General features: G+C 36.5%; 1 protein-coding gene across 5 annotated transcripts in view; it reads right to left on the reverse strand.

Annotated features, from left to right (window-relative positions):
* The window catches only part of IRAG1 (inositol 1,4,5-triphosphate receptor associated 1), a 96,257-nt gene that overhangs the window by 59,051 nt on the left and 21,799 nt on the right, over positions 1-15,407 (reverse strand). Inside the window, exon 5 of one of the 5 annotated variants that reach the window (XM_064715117.1) lies at positions 14,354-15,235. The exons of 2 other annotated variants lie outside the window; for them this stretch is intronic. The gene's annotated coding sequence lies outside the window, so the exon portion shown is untranslated. Of the gene's footprint in view, positions 1-1,528; positions 1,662-1,736; positions 1,792-14,353; positions 15,236-15,407 lie in introns of those variants that run through there. 2 more of the 5 variants (XM_064715119.1, XM_064715123.1) reach the window with 2 other exon arrangements.

Raw genomic sequence — 15,407 nt, forward strand, 5'->3', positions numbered from 1 at the left:
CTTTTATCATTGTAATATCTTCACTGAAGATAAATTTACACATAGGTACTTCATTACATATTCTAAGTTACAAAATAAAATAATTGTGTGACACAAGAATAATAGTTGTTGAAGTGCCATATCATGTATTAGAAATATATACTTGGTTCAGATTTGGAAGAGTTATACACTGATTAGTTATCCCAACCTTTAGACATTGTTAAAAATAAGTCATGGAAACTTAAACACCTTCTAGAAATCCATCTAAACCTGTGCACCCTTGCAGAAGCTGAAGGGTTGCATAAAACCTCACAAGTAAAGTAACACATGCAAGATCAACCAATCAGAACAAGGTCTTTGGAGGCCCAAAATACAAGAACATTGTATAAGTGAGGACCCTCAGTATTCAGCATTTCATATACTGGATTCTTAATTTCCACTGTTCTAATAAACTTATATTTCTGTGAGTTGTATCATTAGATTATTAGGCTCCAAGTGTGGTACAATTGTTGATTTGAGGTATTACTGTTGATGTAAAACATGAAGGTCTACTAGAAGTTTAATTTAAATGTACTAAGCTGTTCACTAATGACAGTCCAGAGAAAAATAAAACTATTACAAGTGTTGTAATAAGATCTGAAATGCTTTAACAAGTAAGATTCATTTCTCACAGCCTCCTGAAGCTGGATGAAGAAAATTTTCACAAAAGCATACACAACACCTACCATATGAAACATAAATGCAGTAACTGTCAGCACTCACAAGAACACTGTCCACACTCAGAACTCTAAATTCACCCAATCTCTGTATGGCAGAAATTAAAAACTATGCTCTAATCACTCTGCAGAGATGGAAATTCACTACTGATTGCATAGAATTTTTCACCAGGTGAAGCCATGCTACGCAGATTTGAAAAATCTACTCACTAAGACAAGCTGCTAGTAATGTGAGTTAGTAACAGAAACTTAAGTCCCCAATTTCAGTTATCACTTCCTTGCACTGACCTCATTCTTTCATGTTGTTTACATTCTGCTGTCTAAAGCAAAAGAAGACCTTGACATACATATTAGTAAGACAAAAATGTGTTTTAATTTATCAAGGAAATTAAATACACTTTAATGCACTATAGCTACCAAACAGCACAGATAAAACTGAAAACCAAAATATCAGGAAAAGGAAATAATGACATTTTTTATACTAAAGGAAACATGTTTTAAGACCTTAAAGATATTTGTTTTTCTATTCACAGCATTGCAATTAAATACAACTTTGTGGTATTAATTTACATCTAACAGGACTAAACTCAGACACTGTATAAAGAAATGGCTCTGGAAATACCTTTTTAAAAGATAAGTTCCAGACAAGTAGATAATCCACCAACATGAACCATGAGGAGAGGAAAGGGAAGTCATAATTAAAAAGAAAAAGGGCAATCTGTGACTTATCTGTTTCTCTATAACATGGATTGCTCCTAAGACTCCCTCTTGGTTAGTAGAATACAGATGACAGTATTTGGGAATCAGATTACCTTGAATTACTGACTACATACCTTTATTATTCAAGTCTCAGTATAATTAACACAGCTTTTCCTTTTTCATTCCTGTATAGTCCCAAACAGTTTGCAAGCAGAACGAGGTTGCATTGACTACACCCAGTTTTTAGGCAGCTAAAATCTGACAAAGAGGTAGAATTTGAAGGGGTGGGGGAGAAGAGGTGGAGAACCAGCTCCTCAGTATCACAAGAACAAGGTACTGTACCTTTAAGGAGGAAAAACGGTTCCGTTCTGTTTCGGGCTGAAAAAGAGCTTATTCCTGGTTACAGAGATTACTTACCTAAAACTTCAGTTATTCCTCTCTTTCCCCTCGGGCCAGCCTCTCTTTCACTCTTGGGAGCTTTTACCATTTAAGGTCAATGTTACATCTGGCTCTAGTAACTAAAGCTGAAGCAATTTTTAACTCAGAGATCCAACAGGCTGCCTAACATTAGAATGAGAGTTTAAAGTAATTCTTCAGAAAGCTTTTCTTGCCTCAGAGAATTACAGAATTAAAGACTCTCCTATTCTGGCATAAGCAGTCTGGGTACAACATGATGCAGACATCCCATTAGCATTCTTCAAGTTCAGTGCATATAAGCTCTACTTACTCATTTCTGATTAAATGGGCAAGTAGGAAGAACAGATGAAAGAGTTTACATCATGTTATGTTAACCCTTAGAATTTTTTACTGACACAGATGCTACTATTTTTCATTCCTCTCCCCCCTCCCTTTGTTTGGTCAGAAGGAGTCTAAATTAGAGAGCAAATAGAAGGCATGTGAACTTTTAAAGAACGCTGGCTTCGGTCCAGTCATGGGCTCTGCTCTCCACTTGCAGAGTAGGAATAATTCCCAATGAAGTCCACAGAATTTGCTCATATCCTATGAGATAATGTAGCTACAAATGAGGCTTGAAGAGGGAAAAGAAACCCAAAACCTTTATCACAGTACATTCGGGTACCTACAGAGCAATCATGTGAATGTGATTCAGATCTCTCAGCTCTAAAACTGACAGAGATTTTACTTCAGCCCTTCAGCTACTTTAGACTATTTACTTACGAGTATTACAATTACATCCACAGATCCTAACTGAGGGCTCTCTAATGCCTGGTGCTGGGAAGTTATTAAATGTGAGAAAGCCAAACCCTCTCCAAAGATCCTTTCACAACTGAAGCAAAGATAAGAGAAAAGAAGGTGGGCAATGTTTAAAAAAAAAAAAAAAAAACAACACACACACACAAAAACCCAAAAAAACCAAACAGCAGCAGATTGCATTTAAAATTATCGGATAGTAAGTTTTAAGTTTTGAAGGGATATATTAGGGCTGTTTCAAGAGAAAGCAGCGAACAACACTAAATGACTGCCTTTTGACAGTAGCTGATAAGAGCAGTAAGGCAGAAACAAAACAGACAAAGGAAAGTAAGAATTTGATGATTTGACTTTGAGAGCATCACAGGGGACTGGCTTGTAGAAATGGGCAAAGGTGAGCTGATGGCAACAAAGCACAGCAAATTAGAAGCTGAGCACCTGCTTTGTGCCACATAGTGTTTCAGCTGGCACTAGAAAGTCCATTATTCTACACTTCAGACATTCTTAGTTCCAAAAAAAATCAAGGCTCTGAAAAGCTTCTGTAACATCAGTGCTTAAGCTTGTTCCCCATGTAAAGGGAGCAGCTAGGTTTTTGCAGTACCTTTTCAGGTATTGATGTCTTTTGTCCATGTACAGTACTTGACACCATTTCTGACTCTGACAAGGCATTTTAACACACCTCCTTTCATTTTTTTCAATTACTACTTCATTACCCACAAACTCACATTCTGAAATAGCTTCTTGTGACTCAGCCCTGTTTCAGTCTTCCACCTAGCGATCTGCAGTCACAGAATTTTTACTATCATCTGCAACTCATCATTTTTCAGGTTTATTATCTCAGAATTTCTAGGCCACAAGTGTCAAATGCTTCATTTGCCTACAACAGAAGTTGTGTTACTGTTAAATCTGCATCCCTTTCAGAGCAATGCTTTGAACCCAATTTGGGCAAGAACAAGTTGTTTACTGTACTACAGTGCTGTCGTCCTCTGGGAAATAAAACTCTTTTGCTGAAGTTGCTTGTTCATTGGTCCAGCATCCTTCAACAACTGTTGGCCAAATTTAGCCCAAATTTCTTAAAGTAATCAGGGCCTCACAATATTTTCAAGTTTCCAGAGAGTTAGTGAAAAAACAGTGCTTGTAAGGCAGATTTAAGCTACTGCCCCCTACTATGGGGAAAACCTATAGCAACAGAATTTCAGTTTTGTTTTGTTTAGCCTCTCCGCTTGCAGCACACAAACATGACCCCTGCTGTCGAGGTAGGATTTAGGGGACACAGAAGGATCCTGGAGGTACTCACAAGAGGAGGAGAACAAAGCTTCCATCAATCTTCTGCTCCTGAAACTGCTTTGCTTATTCTATTCTATAGCTTTGACAGATCCTTTGCCCAGAGATTTGTTTAATGTGAATGATTCCAGGCCAAAGGTGAAAGCTGCTATCTAAAATCTAAATTACTGAGTGACAAAATATTAGTAGCTAAAATTTAATTATTTCAAGTAGATTGTTAAAATTCTATCAAGAAGGTACTACACCTTCTTGACGTGTACCATATTAAAAAAGTCTCTTTTTTTGCTTGGTTTTTTTAAGATCTGGTGATATCTGTTAGGTTCTTTTTTTTTTTTTTTAACATTCTAATACAGATGGCTTGGTAACTCCCCCTTAACACAACATATTTATGCTGCCAGTATTCCACTACTGTACACCCCTGGGAGAGCATGAAATTATTTTTTATAAGTATCTGAAGTATTTCAGAGTAGCTAGATGCAGTTCTCTGCAGTCACATATGGCTTGGTGGTTATGGGATGTCTGTGCCCCCATCCCACCAGTTACCTTCCCAATTCCCTGATTTTCATAGCTCTGTGACCTATGAGAAAGCAGCAGTGCAGGAGTAGAAAATTTAACTCAGCAATGTTCAGTTTTCTGGGCTGAGCTCCTCAAGTTCTAAGACTTTTATTTGTATCTTTGAGGAGTTGAAAAGCAGCACTATACACAAGCGCTAAAACCCTGTCATACTGAATCAATGGAGAGTTCTGCCTCTCAGGCTGAAATAGAGGAAAGGTCCACACAGGAACTTCATTTTCAAGCACAAGCTTTGTCTAGAAACAGCAGAAAAGTTACCTTATCCCAATCTTTGGTTTTTTTCTAGTTTTGGCTTTAACTGGGCAATCTGGGAGACGAGAACTTTAGCTCAAATAGCATATTTGTGTAGAAATAGTTGTAAATATCTTCATTTGAGCTTTTGAGAATTCTCATTTTTTTAAAGATTTACTTTATTGTTATTGTTACTGCTATATTTGAAGGTTTGATGCTTCAGGACTTAAAGATACTTTGCATTAAAATGTTCTTTATGATCCCTCCTGAGCATATGTAATAGCCATCCATAATGGCAAGTCATGATTTCACACTCTACTTTTTATCCAGTGACTAAAGTATAAAGATTATTCACCAGACAGGCTAAAAATTTGCAGCAGAAGTGATAACATTTGCACTTAAAACTGGAGTTCTAGGACATGAGTTTTCATGCTCCATTTTAAAAACATCTCAAAGGTGATTTATCAGTTAAAACTTCACCTGAATCACAATTAGAATGCACCTCCAAAATAACAATGTGCATTGGCAATTTTGTTCATTGAATCATTCTCATCATCTTATTTCTCAACTGTAAGGAAAAACTAGTTAGCTGAGTTAAAGTTTATGCCAAATTTTTGCTGTGTCCTTTTGTTTACTTGGACAAAAGATTTTTCCAAATTTAAATATTTAGTCCTGCATCAGATTTGTGTTTTCAATTGCTTTTCTGGCTTATATGTTGCCACCATCATAGTACACACAAAAATGAAGTCACCTTCTCTTATCTGATGGCACCCAACATGCAAATTTTATTTATGTATGCAATTCTTATCTGCCAGCTTCATCCAGACAGGAGGAAAAAACCAAAAATAATAACAATTCTGCTAACTTAATGTATTAAACAAAAAAATCCAAGGCAAAAACATGCAATAAAATTTTCCCATCTGGGACTCATTCTGCTGAATATTAAACCCCAAATGCAACCCAGAAAAACTGAACTAAAATGTGTGCTGGTTCAAAAGGGTGGTATTACTCAATATCACTTTTCCAGTCAGCTATGCTAGATCATTTACACAAAATGTAACAAACTTTATTAACTTTTAATAATGTTTATGCAGCAACTTATCTAGATGAGTCTTCTGAAAGGCAGGAAATTTGCTTCCAATTTTCTCCAGCAAAGGAGAAGCTTCTCACATGAATCAGAAATGCTAAATTAAAATAAAATGCAGTTGCAGAGCCTGTAGGAGGTAAGGACAGGTTTGCTAGAGCCCAGTCATCTTAAAGAAAACATCTCTATGTAGAACAATGGAAAATTAAGTTTGCTTTGATGCTGTGATTGAGGTAGAGATGGTCCTGTAAACCAGCCCAAGCTAGATGGAAAGATTTGAGACTTTAGGGACAAGGACTAAAAGTGCCTGCAAAACCCCTCCTCATCAATTTTTATTTACAAAAACTAAGGTTTTTCTCAGTCCCAAAACAGCCAGCTAACAATCTCTATATGAGAAACAGGCAGGGGCCAAGAAATAAATGTCAATCTGTTTTCCAGTTTTCATTGCCAGATGATCAATAAAACGATCCAAACTGACAAACACAGTTTTAATGCCCAAGTCCTTCTGGACAAATGTTAGTCAAAGTATTTACAGCAATCATTATATTTTACTTTGCCATATTCATGTCTTTTTTTTTTTCTTCTTCCCTTTAAGAAAGTGGTTATTAAAATGGAGTTCCAAATTAGGATGTTTATAATGACTTATGGGAAAGCAAAACAGTATCAGAAATTTAAACCTTTATGGGCAAGGAAGTTACTGTTTCCATGCCCTTACAACCTAGCCTGCCAAAAGCTAAATATAGCAAATATTTTTAGAACACATAGAATTTTCCAAGGTCATGGATACATTTCACTTAGTCTAATTAATTGTTTTCTGGGGCTGAACTTTAATTTCTGTTAATAGCAGTTGAAATCTTAGCATGCCTACAAGCAATACATTAAACACATTGTTATGCAATTGTCCTGTGTTCTAGGGAAAATCCTTTTGGGAAGATGATGCAATTAAAAGAAAAAAAAAAAGCTGATGGGTTTTGAGGTTTTTTGGGAGGGAGGAATGAAATAAAAAGGGAAAGTTTATCAATCAAAGAAAACCTTCCAGAAGATTTGACACAGTCATTGCCATTAGGCAATTAATCATATATAGACAGCTTCTCCCATCAGAGCTCATTTTCTGTTCTGATTTTGGGGGTGGTGGTGGTGAGGGGTTAAAATGTGATCTACAATAGCAGAATTCCAGAAAAAGAGGAGGGATGAAGTTTTAAAATTATTTCCAGGGGATCTTTTAGGAAAGGTGGAGAGGTTAGTAATTACGATGACTAAGCTGCATCTCACCTCAGTTGTGGGAAATAAGACAGAAATGAAGAATTAGGAGAATTCCAAAGGATTACAGGCTTCTCATTCCACATGGCTGTACAGACATATAATACATGCTCTGGTAATCTGAAGTACAAGTGTTGGAGACTGGTACTGCACACCAATCTAGGCCAAACTGGTAAATGTTTTACTTCTTCCTGAAATCAGAATTCATACTCAACTTGGACTTCCTGCCATATTCCAGTCTAGTGCAAGAGAAATTAAAATATTGCAAGAAGATACTTTAGGTTTGCAGGAAAAGGATGCAAGACAGACATTTTTAAAAGGATTTAAGATGACATTCCCTTGCTGAATTAATCATAAAAAATTACTAATCTCACGTGAAACTTGATACCAGCATATCTCCTACCCATATTGATCCAGAATGTTTGCACTCAATTAACAGCTCTAGATTTCAAGAATTATTTGCAGGTTGAATATTAAACTTCTGAGGAAGCAATGTGGGAAGATTTTATTAGGTACACTGTAAGTGACTCTCATTCCAAGAGCAAAAAGTAAAAATAAGTATAAATCCTGATCAGAGACTCATTTTGGTTAACACCTGCTTTCAATGCTGAAATTTTAAACTGTCATTTGTTCTAAAGTTTCCCAAAATATGGACAGAAAACTTATTCCACCTTTACCTGTAGAATTTTAGAGAAAAGTTTTACCATACATTTTTGTTGATTGGATTACTGCTGCTGCCAGACTGTTGCAGGGTTCATTGGATGGTTTGTGTTTTTGTACTTTTCCTTAGACAATATTAAGGTAGTGCATTTTAAATGGGGGGGGGGAATATAATTAGTAGGAATGTCTGTAGATGAAGTTGTCTGTCACTTTCCATTGCAATTTCAGATATTTGAGATATGACACAAATGTGATCATTTGGGTAGAAGTGACTGGCTTAAAAATTTTATTTTTCATTCAGCATGTTTCAACTGTTTCCAAAAAAAGGGGGGACAAAATTTGTTATATATACACTATATACATAAGAGTTTTAGAACATTTTAAAGAAGCTACTTGATGTTCTATAGAAAAGGGACTGAATTTGGGACTGCAACGTAATTTTTGCTTGTCTCTTTGGAAGTATCCAATTTTTAATTTTTTTACAAGTCTCAAATAACACATTTCTACTGAGCACATGTCTGCAGTTTCAGAAAACAACAGGAATTGATTATGCATAGTCAGTATCACCATATGCACATAGCTAAATGTTTGTCTGTCTCAAACCTTTGCAAAGTTGGCATTAATAGTCATTGATTTTACATTTTTGCAGCTTCCTATAGAAATAGCTGTTGGTGCTTCATTCTTTACCTTCATTATGTTTAACAGGATGCATTGCAGTGGGAATTTTTGTCAGATAGCCCTTAAAGCACACTGCATTTCTGCTGTGCATCTAGAACTAAAATACAATTTTATGATTTGTTGGAAAATATACCATTATCAATATGAGACTAAAGTTACATTTTCTTTACCTGCTCCTTCCATATCCCCCTTTTCATCCTCCCCTCTGAATTAGATTGTCTTTTTCACCTCTGATCTAAAACCTAAAACCTCCTCTCTACGTTTGTTCCTGTACATTTGTCTGATCATATTTTCCTGGTGGGTGTTTATTAATGAAAAGCCAGTGATTTTTCTGTATATCCTCTTCCTAAGATCCTCCTCAAGGTGAATGTCCTAGTTCTAAAAGTCGTAAGTGTTTTGTTCAAAAATGTCAGCAAAATTAGGGATGTTTTGTTGGATTTAATTGTAAGCAATATTTTCTATTTTTCATCGACTTTTTCACAGAATTTAAAAAGCAAGTATTTCTCTGTTATTTCAAAGGAAATGTTAAGCTTAACAGCAGTCTTCCACAAAGAAATTTAACACTAAATTATCTCATATGTAGATACCCTAACCTACATATATCCAAACATATACATTTATATAAAGATCAATGTCACCTTGTGATATATGGAACTGTCACAAAATGAGACTGACATACTATTACTAGGACACGTATATTCCAAGATAAATCAAGTCCTACTGCAACAAGGCAATGAAACACTCATTGGTTCTGTGTTGTAATCACCAGAGCAAGTGATTCTGCTTTTTGAGATTGTGTTTGCTTCATTTAAAACACAGAATCTCCATCCACAACAGCTTCAGACCTTTCATTCACCTACTACCCCATAACAGAAGAAAATGCCTAAGACCATCCAGGACAAAACCAAAACTCAAATACTATTTAGACATAAAGAATGTGTGAGAATCCAGTAACTCTGATGAGATATGAGGTTCTTGGAACTGAGAGAGTTTATCTAAAGGTTATTAATTGACCCTGAATCCAGCCACTCCATATTCTGATGCTGCCACTGTAGTGAAGTTTAGCAAGAGAAGAAATTGCCAGTATTATTTCTAACTGCTGCATCTTGGAGTGCCATGCTGTCCAGTGGGTTTGGAACAGCAGGGAAACACCTATTCTACTTTTGTATGAGAGAGCAAACATGCAGATTGAAAGTCCCTCCACTTTTTACTTTCTAGCCCCCAGATGTTCATCAGAACTTCTATCCCCCAGATGTTCATCTTATATCAGAAGGATAAGAACTGCTGGCAGCAGCTCAGCTTCTTAATCTGCTTCCTTCCACCATGAATGGGATTCATACATATGCTTAGAACCCCTCAGCAGTGAACCATAAGGAATGTAAACAGAGCATAAAGAAAAAAAAAAACATGCTCCATTCCTCTACACAGTGATGGACATAAAACAAAGGAGATTTGCCCAGACTGAAGTTTTCCCTAGAACAAGCTGCATAGCTTTTACCAGAGGAAGGAAGAAAACTATTCAGTATTGCTTCATCATGCTCTCTTGACTGACAGCATTGGTTGCATTTGCAGGGGATTGCTTCAATTAGGAAAAATGACTGTCAGCAGTCAGCAAGCATTCCTTATCCCTGGAAATGCTTTCACTGTTCCTGAGTTAATCTCATGACTTCAGTGGTTTAGGAACTGTCTCTACTTTTCACCAAAGCCATGAATGTTTCCTAGCTGCCTGCATCCTGTTCAAAATCAACTTGTCAATCAAGTCTTACGACTTCAGGTTTCCTTTGCCTCTGAAGCCTGGCTAGGGTACAATGCAATTGCATTATTCTTTAAAGGGAACCTGCTGATTTTTTGATAAAACAGCCACCAAGGTAACAATCCCTTCCTGGGAATTCCTAGTCCTCTCAGAAAACCATGCAGTTGCAATTTTGAGTAAAAGCAATTATCCTTTTTTCAATTGTGCTCCAGAGACCCCCAAGAAAAAGCTGCTTAACCAGCACATTGAAACCAAAGTGCTGCTTGTTCACTCTGGCATTTAATCCCTCTTTGGGGAAAGGCACAGTTGGGTAATACTTTCTGATACACTTCTTAAAAACTTCATTTCTATCCCACTTTGATGCCTCTTAAAATCCCAAACTACTATGCTCTTTCTGCTTTATTCAAAAGACATTCTTTACATTTACATTTCTTACACTTGTTTCTTTTCCAGTTTTAGTCTCTAAAAACTAGCAGGGCTACTCAGTCTTGTACCTTTGAATCTGTTCTAGATCATTGTATCTTCTTATCAACTCCTCAAAGCCTGATCACATCGAAATGTTTTTTGGTATTTGTTTATACAGCTATCCCTGTTTTACTTTCTTTGCAAAAGAAACATGGAATGCTGTGTCTGGCAAACTCATTTTTCCCAATAGATTAAAATATATTTCTAATTGGGCATTTTGTAGCCCAAAACACATTTTAAAAACCCCTTTAATTTAGGTTTCTCTTTTCACACATGGTTTCTTGCAGTGACTGAGTTTACATCCAACAGAAACAAAGCCCTGAAAACCCTCAGTTAAAAGCAAATATTTGGGAAATATTGGCATGAACTGGGAGCTATTCACCCAATAGGACAACTAAATAAAGAGAAGCTATTTCAGCTGGAGTAGAGAAAATGCACAACTTTGACATCAGGCAATTATAAAAAGTTAAGATGCAAAAACTCATATCAGCTTGTCATCGAAAAACCTTAGACATTCAAATCTTAAATGAGAATGTGCAATGCCATACAACTTTACAAGCTACAGAACTCAGTAAATAGATGTGGCAAAGTCAATGCTCAGAATAACTTCATCCTTTGCCTTTGATAAAGATGCAGACAAAACTATATAAATTTAAGCTGTCTATCCAAAGCCTGATGTTTGCAGGAAAGAAGCTCACCATCAAATAAAAGAGGTAACAAACAGTTGTTTACACAAGTGGTTTGGTGATTAAACTGTGAAATGACCTGACATCTAGGAGGGGGCAAGAAAAACTCTGCAAAAGTCACCGTACCAATTGGAATTTTACATGTCAAATTCTACCAGCATTCCTTTGACTTGTGGCACCAAGCCAACAGGAATCCAGCTGGAGTGATGCTATATTTTTCAACATGTGCACACATGCAAATTAAGTGGCAGTCAATGGAATAGGTAGTAATTTGGGGTTTAATAAGAGTTTAATAACTCTTAATCTATTCATATTAAAAGTTTTGACAATAGTATCACTCTGAAAATTGCTGGATCTATAGAACAAGGGGGCTTTTTCTGCTATAGAGTAGATATATTCACCAAGCCAGGAACAATGAAAAAGGCTGAAATTTCTGCTCTGACTATAAAAATAGAGTATTAAGAATATTGGCCAGAGTTAGCTAGAGCTGCTAATATCCATCTTGGGAATGGTGTTCGGGAGTCATCCTTAAACAAAGAGGAAAAAAGGAGATGGAGTCTATTGGGAAGAAGTCATGAGTCATGACTGAGTCCACAGAAACAAAGATGAGACTGGCAGAATCTTCACAAATCTGGAAAATGAAAACAGTAAGAAATAGGCAAGGTGAGGAGCAAAAACCTAGTCAGGATAAACTGTACTAAGCTGGATGAACATCATGGTTTAGAAGACAAATGACAGATTCATGAACATCTTTCAGCCCCCAGACTGTTTTAGGCAGATAAGACAAGATATAGAAAAAGGAAGATTTTGTTTTGTTTCTTTTGAAACTGGATATTTTTCATGCCATTAAGTAAAGGTCCATGTTGTTTTAAGACTCCCTGAAAACTACAGTTTCTAGTTATCATTTTTGGAAGACTTGAACCATAGCCTTAAGACAAAGAATCTATGGAGTAATGTGAGCAAACTCTTAGTCAGTTACTTGTCCTCAAACAAGACAAGCCCCCAAACATTTAGGATGTTTCCTAAACAGCTGGGATTTAGATTTCTACTACTGTGAAGCAGCAGCAGAGGAAAACTGCCAGAGCCAAAGGAGGAAAGCATGTCAGTGCATACCAAAATCCTTGGAAGCTGACTGTATGCAAGCCCTGTGGGCTCAGGAGCCCAACAAAAGCCTGAGCAAGAAGAGTGCGATCATATTTATGGAACAATTTGAGAGCACAGCTATGTTTAAAGCCTTATAAGAATTAAGTTGTGAGGCACCTCAACCAAGTATCTATTGTTTGCTAAAACATACAGGGAATTCCATTTGATTTCTCCAGCCAAGAAGGAAAAAATATGTACATTTCAGCATAATTAAAACCAAACTATGGTTGCACTAGAGAAAAACAAAATTATTTCCTTACCAGATCAGTGCCATGTAAAAAAGAGAATTCAATAAAATAGAAGCACTATTTGAAAAGTTCCAGGATTTCCTCAAATAAAGCTTAGGATTATTTTCTTTCTAAGAATGACTTAACAGTTACCTGACATTTTATTATCCAATTTTTGACACTTCAGTCAGAAATCTAATGGACAAAATACAATGCTTTATCAGGGGTGGTTACCACAGACCACCTTGTGCCCCTTCTCAGTATGGTAAAATTGCCTTGCCTTTTGTGTACATCTTAATTTGCTTGGACACATTGGTAACATATGTTATTGAGGGTAAATTTAGTCATATGATGGGTGACTAGGACACTACCCAGCTGCAGGGAAATAAAAATTGTAAGATTTTACTTATAGTTTTCATGTTCTGCCCCTCTGTTTATCTAGACCAACCTATAATCCACAGCATTCCATATGCTGTGTTCTTCTGAGATTTGTCAGGAACACTGTTCTTATAAATTAATTAGGATATGACAAAACAAGTACTTTTTTAAAAGTCTTGATTGGGTTTTTTTTGCTAAACAACTTCTTAAAAGTGGGTGGATAAAATCCTCAGTAAAACTTAATTGTAATCAGACAGGAAACTGGGAGCTGTCACCAAGGCTAATAGATGTTACTTCTCAGCCAAATCACAGGAAATTTAGAGCAATTCTTCTGACTGTTATGAGAATTTAACTCCTGCAAGCCACAAGAACAAAGTGGGGAGGAAGGGTTGTTTGCAAATCCATGGTAGAATGAAGACTGCAAAGGAGGAATGTTAAGCAAACATTGTTCCCAGGAAAGGACCTGAAGTTATTAGGGAGTATTATATGTTCATACAAGTAAAAATATTTAATGAACAGGATTTCAGAATATTTTGTTAGTGAAGCATTTAGGGAAAGGGAGGGAAAAAAGCCAAAAACCCCAAAATGCCTTCAGCAATGTGAGAATTAATTATAAGGCAGGAAGAAATCTAAAATCACTGAAGTCAGACCCAAATATGTAGCCCCTAAACCAATTATTTTCTGCCCTGAAGAGTAATTTTATGCCCTTTCCGATCATTCAGAGATGATTAAAGAAACCCACACCTGTTCTACATTCAAGTTATTTATGCAATTGTAAGAAAGGGAAGGAAGAATTAAACTGAAGAATTAAAATGGTTCTTTTTAAAGCCTATTAGCTTTTGAACCTATGCGCTGTTTTTTGCTGGGATAACTGCATGTTTATGCTGCAGGAACCACTTTATTCCTTTCCCTATAAACTCAAAAGTCATTATCTAATTTTTTTTTAAGTCCTCCTCTGAACCTGTGCAGTCCTAATGCTCTACAACAAATAGAGCTAAGCCATCTTTAAGTGAGATATTGAAGACAGTCCAGGCATTACAAGAACTTAATTAGGTCTATGCTGTCTTTGCTGAGTTAGTGCAGCTCTAGCACTGATATGTCACTGATATGGCAAACAGGGGCCTTGTATATATGTACTCTTGCAAGGCAAGGCATCTGAGAGAGCAGCCTGAAGTAGCCTACTTTAAAATTTAGTCATTTCATAACCCTATATTAGTCTATAAAAGTGAGATTGGTAGAGCAGTATGTTCAGTCGATCTGAAAACGTTAATTTACCCAAGTATAAAGCCAGGAATTAAATTAAAATATCTGTCTCAAATTCAATCTCTTACCTTGCTGAGGTCCCTCTTGTTTCTTTCATATCAGATGGATTCTTCGCATCCAGAGTAACTTCTCTGTTCAAGTTGAGGAGCAGAGGTAATGCAACACCTCAGCTATGACTATTAAACAGGATTTTGCAATTGCATGAGAAATGTTCAAATGGGAAAACTTTGCAAAAATGTTTTCATCCTCTGTACAAGCAAGAATATAGCATCTGCATGTCTTCTATATAACTCAGGCAACAATATCCTGGCAACCACATTTCAGTGGAACAAATCCAGGTAATTAAAATGACTCTATCTAGCATCCATCTCTTTTTATCATCCCACTTGATAGGCCAGACTTACTCATATGGGAAGTGATGGTCAAAAATCTGCTAGATGTAGTGAAGTGAGAGGTTGTCTGTCTCTAAGCTACAGTCTTTAATTTTGTTTGCCACTGCCCATTTAGCTTCTCTTTCACAGCACTACCCTCCTGATAACTTCAAAAATGAACTCTGTTTTGTGTGCTATACTTTGCAGACATCTGCATAGCTGGGTGGATTTCATTAATACTTCACTAATAACCCTGTCAAGCTTTGTAATTTCTGCAAAAAGGCTAAAAGGATTAAATTCACTTCAGCAATAAAACCATTCAGTGCATTACCATCCTCATCAAGTCTACTCACTCATTTTAATAGATTCCTAACACCATAAGTCAGAACTTTGGCTTCCACTCCTTTGCAATTGCACAGCCTAATCCCCCTGCAGAAGCCACGCTTCTCCTAAATCAGACTATGAGGCATGAGTCCAGCAATGAAGAGCTGTTGGATTCCCTTTTGTATGGTGGTCATGTGAGCCACTGCTCTGAACTGTATGTTGGTGTCAGAAGATTCCAGCAGTCACACCATTTCTCTGAAAGGGAAAATGAGGCAGGATGCTACCCTGCAGCAAAGTACAAAAGTATAAATGAATAACTGGTGATGTAGATCATATCTTGGTCAAAACAGACATCAAACTGACTGTTGTACAAAGCAAAAAAAAAAAAAAAAAAAAAAAGAAAAGGGAATCTTACATTTTGGTTTTT

The sequence above is a fragment of the Zonotrichia leucophrys genome, chromosome 5 (genome assembly GCF_028769735.1).
Source record: "Zonotrichia leucophrys gambelii isolate GWCS_2022_RI chromosome 5, RI_Zleu_2.0, whole genome shotgun sequence".
Lineage (NCBI taxonomy): Eukaryota > Metazoa > Chordata > Aves > Passeriformes > Passerellidae > Zonotrichia > Zonotrichia leucophrys.